This window comes from Cibotium barometz, chromosome 25, assembly GCF_041138505.1.
Source record: "Cibotium barometz isolate CiBa-2024 chromosome 25, ASM4113850v1, whole genome shotgun sequence".
In the NCBI taxonomy this organism is placed as follows: domain Eukaryota; kingdom Viridiplantae; phylum Streptophyta; class Polypodiopsida; order Cyatheales; family Cibotiaceae; genus Cibotium; species Cibotium barometz.
In genome coordinates this window covers 3,848,122-3,858,935 of record NC_141070.1, presented here as the reverse complement: position 1 = coordinate 3,858,935, position 10,814 = coordinate 3,848,122, and positions in this window count along the sequence as shown.

Below are 10,814 nucleotides of genomic sequence, written 5' to 3'. Positions count from 1 at the left end.
GTCAGAAATATGTAAATAGGATTGTTAAGTACTTGTGAATAAGATTGTTAGGTAATTATCAATGTTTAAAATGTATTTCTTTCTGTCAGGGGACTCTCCCTCGTGGGTGGAGAAATATGCCCCGTGGTGTGAGCTGGAGATTGTGTGTAGATTCATAGTTGAGGACTTAGCCTTCATGGATGAGGTTACGATTGAGGGTATTGCCATAGAGGTATTTGACATGGTTATTGTACACTTAGTTTTCTTGGTGCTTTGTTGTTCTTGATTAGATTGTGACATGTCTCTATTTTTTGCCATTATTGTGCGACAGATGGATGCCTTCTACTTGTACATGCTACGACGTCGAGGCTACATGGCCTCTTTACGTCTTCAAGAGAGTGCCACATTATGACATGATCATGGTGTGCAGTTCTCGCGGCATGTCATTCGTCACTATTTGCCAGATACTGCGATGGTATTGGAGGCACATTTGAGATCAGGTGTGCAGCGGAGTGTTGGATTTGTGCGATGCTTTCTAGAGGCTCTTTGTCCTCCCGGAGGATTGGCTTTGGAGATGGGTAGTGGTACAGCCCCTTTGATGCGTGCATGCATCGCATCTGGCCGCCCCTGTTATTCTTTTGATAGTGACCCTGACATTGTTGGTCGCATTCTACAACCTTTGGTAGAGGGACCTTCTGTAAGTACTAGAGATCAATCCAGCTCAGACGAGGAGATTTCAGAGAGTGAGCCAGTGGATGATGCATATGGCTGCCCTTTTGATTAGTATGGTTACTACTATTGACTTGTGTTTTGTCATGGTTTGTCAAGGTTACTACTATTGACTTATTTATGCACTTTAGGATGATATGCTCTTGTGTGTGTGTTTTTGCCATGTGCTTTGACATGTTAATGAAATGCGGTTTATAAAATTCTTTTTGTAGTGTACTACCATGTTATGCGGAGGAAGTTGCAAGGGAGATGAGCAAGGATGCCTCCTATGATACAATCAAGACAAAAACCAATAAAGGGAGAAGAGTGGGATGTTGTTTTGTAGATAATGAGTGTGGAGAAGAGAGGGTGTGAAGTGTATTGAGCTTTTGGTGTTGTGTTAAGACAATGACTATTGTGCTAAGACTATGAGTATTGTATGGGTTGGTTTGAAAATTTTGATAACCTCGGGTATTTTAATCTCTATCATATGGTTTAATTATCAAATTTGAGCATGCATGGAGTGTTTTTTTGTCGCTTCAAGTCGTGGTGTTGTAAGGTTTGAGAGTTTTCAATAAACAATTAGAGTAGATAAGAGGTGTGATTTTGGTTCTATAGTGGTTGAATTCTATCACTTCTCTTCGTGTTGCTCTTTTTTACTGCTCCGCTCGGTCTTTGCATGCTCGGTTTCTATCTCTGCTCAGTTCATGCATGCTCGGTTTAAAGTTAAACTCTAATAATAAGGCGTTTCATCGAGCGATATACCTCTTTTGTTTACACCATCTCCTGAGGCATTGGGTATTGTTGTAGCCTCGTGATCCAGAACCATTTGTAATGGAGGCTTCATCCTCCATTTCTTCTTCTAAGCACATGCATCCAATTTTCACTAAAATCCGGGGGTGGAAGTGACACGTACATTGCGGCCTCTTTCTCTTCCCATGAATTCTCCTCCATTGGTTGTTGCCAGACTTGTAGGACGTGGTTCATTCAGTGGGTGTCCGAATCATTTCCAAACAATTTCCCTTTTATTGGGTGTGCCTTCCACATTTTTAGATCTATCCTTAGAATATTTAAATTCTTTCGAGCATACACTTGATGTAATGCCCAATCATGCACCAATTTGCCTTCCCTCATGAAAGGTCTGCCAAAGATAATGTTGTATGAATCCAGTTGGCGCAAGAAGTTCATTACAACAAATGTATAATGGTAGCGGAACAAAAAGACCTTAAGTCTTATGTTTTTTAACGATCCCATGGGTCTTGAGGATGTTCCGTCTGCCATTTTAACGATTAGATTTGCTCTTTCCAATTTTGGTTCACCCTAGTTTTCCCAACATCATTTTGTAATAATTCTCACACCCGCTCCTCCATCTAGGATAGCCAGTGCTTGGTATCAGTTTTGGTGAATTGGGATCATAACATTTGTATCATCACTCTCATAATACTAGACCAATTGATTGACAGGTATTTTGATGAATCTAGGAGTTCCCTCCTCCTTATACACTAGGCTTTTCTCTACTAGAGGTGACTGGGTCTCCTCTGTAGGGTGGACATTGGGTTTAATCTTCCCTCTACCCAATCCTTAATATCTACCCATAAAGTTGATGTACTGCATAACAATGGTCCCAATGGCATTTTGATGGTGGTGGACAATATGGCTGCGAGACAGCCTATGTCTCTAGGCTCCCTGGCAAGTGAGGGTTCCTTCCACCTGTTTATTGTATACTCAACCCTAGGAAATGAATGGATGGACAAATGTTGCTCTGTTTCCTTAAACATTCTCTCCATAAGGTCACTATGAGTCCCTTCCTCACATACTTGTAGAATTGGAGTAGGCACATCCAATTTCCTTTCCTTTATCAGCTCGTTTCTTGGATACACTATATCCCTAGCCTTGTTAGCCCTTAATTTGGTCTAGTGATTTCATTAGCACTCGTCAACTAGGGCCTTAGCTTCTTCAAGCTTCCTTATTTCTTTGTCAGCATCAGTGGATATTCCCCAATCCCCTTAGGGGTTTTTGGTCTCTCCTTTGCAATTTCTTGGCCATACCCATCCTGTTTCGGCACTTGGTTGTCTCCTTCCTTTGATTGTGTGGATCTAGTGTTAATGGTATCTTCTTCAGATCCATCCTGAATTGTGACCATGATATCACCCTTGCCCACTTTATTTACTCTTCTCCTTCTTCCAGTGTTAGAAGTTGTAACACCCACTGGGTTTTTCCCCTTGCCCACTTGTTTTTCTTGCACTCGTGTCAGGACATTCAATGGCATGATATTCCCAGGTTGCACACTTATAGTCTTGATAGTGGCATGGTTAGAAGTGGAAGAAGAACCACTCGTGCGATATGGACAGTCTTTAATCAAATGATAGTGGCATGGTTAGAAGTGGAAGAAGAACCACTCGTGCGATATGGACAGTATTTAATCAAATGATCAACCCCACACTTAACATAAGAAAGTGTCGACATGACGTTGGTTGGTGCTACCAAAGGGCTGGGCTTGGCATGCATTAGACACATTCTTATTATGAGGACACTCCACTATTCTATGAGGTTCATTACAACCAAAACACTATATTGGCCCCCTTCTCATAGTCGAGTTTATGTCTTTCCATTGTAAGTGGTTTGAAACATTGGCACTAGCATGTTGTTCTCTGTAAGATATAAAACTCTAGTGTGATCTCTGTAAGCTCCTCAGAGAAATAATTATTGATTTCTACCTCATGCATGACTTCCTCCTTGTCCAAGGGCTGCTCAATCAACACCGAGTGGATTTTAGCCTCTGTGGTGGTTTGCGATGGTAGAACAAGAGGCGGCGAAGGCGACGTCTTGCATTTGGAACATCCCTCTTGGTAAGTAGGATGGGTTTGGCTACCTTGCAGCCGTAGTGGTTTGTATTGGTGGTGCTAGTAATGCTAGTGGCACTCTGGGTGCCGGTAGTTGTGCTAAGGGCTAGACCCTTGGATATCTGCACATGGTAGTGTCATGATTCCCCAATCTCACATAGTGAGCACAATAAAGTAATTGCCTTAGCCTTAAGTCAGGGCATTTGGTGCTCATGTGATTTTGTCTACAAATTGAGCACCAAAACAACTCTCTCCAGGGGTAGAGATGAGCATTCCCTAATTCTTCTCTTCCATCCCTGACCTTTAATTTCTCCAGTATGGCATTACTTAGATCTTCCACTATCATATTTCCAACTGCTTGCTCTTGGTTCCTACGTTATGGTGACTTGAGAGTCGTGATGTTGTTGCTATACCGAAGCTGCCTTGGCATCTTCTAGTTGAGGCAACTCAAGCATATTGTCCTCATATTCGATTGCCATCTTACAACACGTATCTAGAGTAGCCATTTGGGCTAATACTAGATAATCATACATCTTATAATCCCGGAACCCTCTTCGGAAGCAAGGTAGTAATTGATCATCAGTCACAGCCTTTTCCTCAATTTGCATCTTGAATTCAAGTGCTTGAGCCAAGATACGTAATCTCGCATGGACTTGTTTTCTTTCTGCTTGATATTGTGGAGCTGAGCCACAGGACTCCATCTATCACCACTTCGAGCAAAGCTTGGTATGAACATATTCTTAAGCCTAGTGAAGTGGACTTCGTCCACTAGCTTTAAGGTTTGGTACCATTGGTGAGCCTTTCCTTCTAGGGTCAGCGAAAAAGCATGGATCACAAAGTTTATGGAACCCTGATGTGAAAGATGAGAGGCCCAGTTACTACCATACGAATGATAAGACCCTTAGTGAGATGAACTAGTACCACGAAATGCTACTACCATATGAATGATAAGACCCTTAGTGAGATGAACTAGTCCAACAAAAATCTTTTTAAAAGAGCAAGTATCTGAATCTAACAAGGAAGAAACCTCGACTTTAGCCCCGCGAGGTTGAAATTATGGAAATGGTTGAAGAAGAAAAGTTACCAAACTAATCGTATTGAGATTCTTAAAAGAGGACCCACGGATGCACAATGGCTAAGATATGTCAAAGCCATTGAAGTTCATGATAAATTTTCTAAGAATTGGGGAAATGAGTTAAGCCAGGTAGTGTTACTCACCCTACGAGATCTAAAAGTTATCAAAGATCCCCCTAATTTCACAAGATCATGAAGAAGGAAGTAAAACAAAGCTTACTGTGATGATGCAGAACAAGAAGCAAAAGATGTTTTGGCAGGAAGGGAGGAGAATGATAAGGAGTGGGATTTGCGAAAGGTTCCAAGCCATTTCAAATCCTTCAATGTTGACGAGAGGAAAGTAGTTCACCTCTACGAGAACAACGTTTGAGGGTGGATCAAACAGGATCCTCATATGATGGACCTACAGAGGTGAAAGAGGTGAATATTGCATAGCTGGGTGAGGATCCCAAACCTATCTTCATTGCCACACGGACCTCACCCTATAAGAAGAAGAGGCATTGATAACTCTTTTAAAAGAGTTCAAGGACTGATTGTCTTGGAGCTATAAAGACATGAAGAGAGTGCTGCCACACAGAAGTGGTACAACACACATTCCTCATCATGGAATATACAAGGCTAGTCAAGTAGCACCCATACCAAATAAATCTACAATATTCAGCAAATGTAAAGGAGGAAATTGATAAATTTATTTCTATGGAATTTATTTACAAAATTGAATACATGGATTGGGTATCACCAATTGTGATCGTACCCAAGAAAAACAAAAAGCTTCGTGTGTGTGTCGACTTGAAGAAGGTGAATGCAACAACTCGTAGAGATCGTTACCCACTGCCATTTACCCACTGCCATACACTAAGCACTTTTTGAAAAGAGTGGCAGTCACACAAGCCAACAGTTTTTTAGATGGATTCTTGAGATACAACCAAGTATCCATTGCACTTGAGGAAAAACATAAAATTGCTTTCATTATCACATGGGGGACTTTTGCATATTAGGCCATGCCATTTGGGGGATGTTTGCATATAAGGTGACACCATTTGGATTGACTAATTCTCTTGTAACTTCATAGAGATTAATGGCATATCGAAGGTATATCATGCTATATACCCTTATTTCTAGGCCATTGTATAAGCTTTTACTTGTCTTTAAATGGACCAAACTATCAGCAAGCATATGATGAATTAAAGAGGGCATTAGCCAATGTGCCCATCTTGAGACCACCAAATTGGGAACTTGTGTTCCATGTGCATATATCAATGGGTGTGTCCTATTACAACCAGGGAGCATAAATTGGACTACCCAATTTGTTTCATGAGTTGATAACTCAATGAAACTAAGATGAATTATACCATAAACTGAGTGGGAAGGACTAGCCATGGTGTATGGGGTGAAAATTTATAGACACTACTTGTTATGGCTAATAAGTTCATCTTCTTTGTGGATCATTAAGCTTTGTTGTATCTAGTCAACAAGCCTTGCATGATAGGATGAGTTACGTAGTACTGGTTGTTGCTATTGATGGTATTTGACTTTATAGTCAGAGTGAGAAAAGGATCACAACATGTACTAGAGCAGACCACATGTCAAGAATACCTAATGGGAGAAGCTACCATTGGTGTTGATGATATGTCCAATAAAATTCATAATTGTAAACGTATGGTAGTAGTGAAAAGAGAATACTTTCATCTTCAAGTTTTGAAGAACTCCATAGGTCATGACATGGTATCGTCAACCATCTTTACAATGAGCTTTGTCCGCTCTAAGACTAGATTTCCCCATTTTTTCCAACATTGTTTTACCCATTTATAGCCAATCACATTCTTGCCATCTGGCAAATCTACCGAATCCCACGTTTCATTATGCACCAAGGTATCCATCTCCTCATCCATGGCTCTATCCCAAGTCTCCTTGTTGCCAATAGCCTCTTCAAAACATGAAGTCTCTACATGCTTTACCACCACTGATGTCATATATGCATAATGCATAGCATAACCCCTGTATGGATGTCAACCTCCCTGCTGAAACTTAAAAATGGGTTAAGGAAAATGTTGTAACACATCAGAATAGAAAGGATCCAAAGTTGAAGGATGAATCCCAAAAAACCAAAACGGAGATAAATAAGCCTCAAAACAACCAAAAGCGCAACAAAAAAAAGGGATCAGGAACCTCTGAAACCAAATAAAACCAAAGACAAAGAAAAGGTGGAGGTCAAAACAAGCTCAAATGAGGATAGGAAAATCAAAACAATCTCACCAAAGAGACTCAAATCAACTCTCGATGTAGGAATAAGCTCAAAGGGACTCATACTCAACTCTTGATGCAAGAACATCCACTCTATAAGAAATATCAAACTTGCATGTAAAACTATTGATGTGGATAGTACAAAACAAGTTTTTCTAGTAGAGACAAAGAGACTCGGATGTAAGTGCTACATGGAGGGACACAATCTCATAGGGACTCAAGTTAACTCTCGATGTAAGAATAGTCTCACTGCACAAGAAACGTCAAAACTTGTATGTGAAACTATTGATGTTGATAGCACAAAACAAGTTTTGCTAGAGCAAACAAAGAGACTTGAATGTAAGTGCTACATGAAGGGACATAAACAAAAACCTTAAAAAAACTTTATCATGTGACACCACATGGGAAAACAAGAGATTAGAAACAAGTGCACCCTTCCCACCAAATGAAGAAAAATTGACTCTAGCTAATAATTTCTAGAGTGAAACATGGGAGAGCAGGGTGAGACTGATTGAATGGTGGACCAAGTCACCTATTGACTCCTCCCCATGGACTTCCCAAATGTTCACACTACTAGAGAAATAAGACCAAATGGAGGATTATCAATTTCCATTTCAGAATGAGCCAAATTTACCAAATGAAATTCAACCTTTGAGACGAGCAAACTTGAGAGCACTCAACATGCTAAGAATGGTGTCATTAGCTTATTATATGGATAAGCTAGGAGAAAATGAAACCAAAAGTATCCATGCAAATGAGACATAAATGTCAACATAACCAATGGGAAGGGGTAAACAATATACATCTTTATACACAATTGACTAGTGTTGTGGACCCTAGAATGACCTTCAAACCCTTGATCAGCCCTTGATGCATAAGTGTAGACCTAAAAGTTCTTTAGGAGAACACGAGTTGAATTTTAACTTGATCAAATGAATGAATCTAAAATTGAATGGGAATCGTTCACCAAACATCTATGCTACCACTTGAAGATCCAATCAACACTTGGCTAGATCTCCTAGTGGACAAAAACATTTAACAAAAACAAGTAGTGATTAGCCTCGACGCTACTCACAATATTATTTTAGAAAGAATTTGTGTATCTTTAGAGCAGCCCACACTCACTCCTAGGAAAATAAATGTGTTAGTAGATTATGAAGTCCAAGACCTTGAAGTATGGGGTTATTTCTCACACACAATTCTTACTCATCAAGATAATAACATCACGAATGTAAATTTTAAGTTACCCCTAAGGAGCTAGAAGATGTTGTCCTTGGTGGTGATTAGTAAGCATGCAAACTATCTTCTTAGAGGCCATTAAAATATCCTTCACATTGCTCTTATGAGACCAGAGGAAACCTTGCCTAAAATTGTAGAGTCTAAACTCATCTTACCACACAGGTGAAAGCTCAATAACTAAGCTTAGAACCTAAGACTCCTAAGAATATAAATTGGCTTTGAACCATTCCAATAGATTCCTAGAATATAAATTGGCTTTGAAACAAGCTTGGGGGGTCCAAACCATCCAATTTCAAATCTATCCTTACAAACAACACAACCTTATGAGATAGATGAGCTATGGTGTTGTATAAGCAAGCTAAGCTTGCACGCTCATGAATGGATTCCATGGAGGATTGACACCCAAGGTATACCATGTCTAGGAGCTTTTGAATGCATAGCTTATGTGGAGTCTAACCCCTCAAATGTAAGATTTGTGTTAGACTAGGTGCTAGAAGTAGATTTTTCCTAGAAAGGGATTGGGCTATCTTGGTGCAAGCTATACCAAACTTTGCCAACAATTAAACATGTGTCATGAAGATTTTAATAAATAAGTGGTGGTGCCGCTCTATGATAAGGATGAAATAACATTCAATTCTCTTTATAACCTTGTCCAAAAGAGACAACTGGCTTCTACATCAGGTGTTACATCATCGTAATCACCACCATAGCACGAGGGAAAGGAGCTCTAGTCACCACCCATCCATAGAGGAGAATGTGGATAACACCACACTCCTGGGCACTTATAAGGGCCTACTCACCCATAAGCTTGACCGGCTACCCAAGTGCTCCGACTTGGGTGCCCTCACCCCTAGACCCTAGATGCACCCACCGTCTATGCCGCCTCGGCATACGAACTCTGTATCCGATCAAGCTCCCACATGTTGTTAGAGGCTACATGACATTCTAAAGAGTTTTCATTCGTGAAAACAAACTGGGGAAAGTTGTTGGTAAGCATATCTAGTTGTTCTCACTTGAGACCTTTTATGACCTATCCTTGAGACCTATATAGTTGTTGGTAAGCATATATAGTTTTTCTCACTTTAGACCTTTTTTGCTCTATCCTTCCACTTAACAATTTCTCATCAGTACATAGTACACCTCGTGTTCCGGTCTTTAAACCTAAGAATTCTCCTTGGTTCATGTGGAAGTGCGGTAACTCCAAGGACTCAACTACAACTTTAAGACAAATGACATTGTCTTAGTGATACATTGTTTTCACATGCCACTGACATGAAAAACTAGAGGTACTTGTAAGATTCCTCCCTCCGGCTTTTGAGGTGTGCAGGTGTAAGAACCTCCCCTTTTGATCTTATAATTATTCCCCTCTCTGAAATAAAAGAAAGATCCTATTTTACCCTGTTTTGGCCTAGAGAGAGAAAATGTCTAGAGAGAGGTAATTCAAAATTGAGATATTTTTTGGATATAAAAATCCTCCTAGTGTCTAAAATGGTTTCCCCTGAAACAGAAATTCAACAAGAACTTTCGAATGTGCAATTGGAATTAATTAAAAATAGATATAAAGGACAGCCTAAAGGTCTAGCTTTTCAAAAAATTTTGAATTATGCTCCAATTAAGATTCCTATGGACCAATAAGATTAATCCAAATGTAGGGAGGAGATAAATTTAAGAATAAAAGAAATCCCCCAAAAATGAGTAAATGCTCACATAAGATGAAGAGTTGACTAAGGACAAGGTTTATTAGAGTTAAAAAAGAAGAGGTATTTAGAGAAAATGATGCATTTTTGACACCTCAGTGTGGGGATCTCCCCTCATGAAGGAGGCACCTATTTCACATGTGTGGAGGAGTTTTAAACTCATAAAAAATGAGATATTTTCATCTCTCCTCCCTCTCCTTACCAAGGTGTCAAAAATTCATCATTCCTCCAAAATATCTCATTTTTTTAGTAATATCTCTTAATTTTTAACTAATAAACCTTGTACTCAATCAACTCTTTATCTTATGTGAGCATTTACTCATTTTTGGGTATTTTCTTTTATTCATTGGATTTATCTCATCCCAACACTTGGATTAATCCTATTGGCCCATAGGAACCTTAATTGGACCATAATCTAGAAATTTCTAAAAATCTAGACCCTTAGGCTAAGGTCCCTTATATCATTTTTAATTGATTCCTAATGCACCTTGGAGAATTTATTTTGAGCTTTTGTTTCAGGGAAATATATTTTAGCTATTAGGAGAACTTTTATATCTAAAAATATCTCAATATTGAATTACCTCTCTCTAGAATTTTTCTTCTCTCTAGGCAAAAACAAGGAAAAAAATATTTTCTTGCATTCTGAAATAGGGAATGATTACAGGGGATTGAGGTAAAAGCTTTTTCATTATTCAGGCTGAGGAGGAATCTTACATCCTCTCCCACTTGAAAAACGTGAGATGTCCTCATCTTGCAAAGTGGGGGTAATCTTTTGTCAACTCTTCTTCTTTCTCCCAAGTGGCGTCTTCTAGAGGGAAGAACTTCCACTTGACTAAAAACTCTCTGAGGACTCTGCTCTTGAGAACCTTCTCCCGAATGTCAAGAATTTCTTTAGGTTGGAGTACCATCTGGCCTTGAGTCGGAGAAATCAATTGTTCATCATCATCAAAAGCACGTGACTCGGGCTGGGTACATATTTCTTAAGCAAACTGACTTGGAATACATTATGTACCTTGAGATGGGGAGGTAG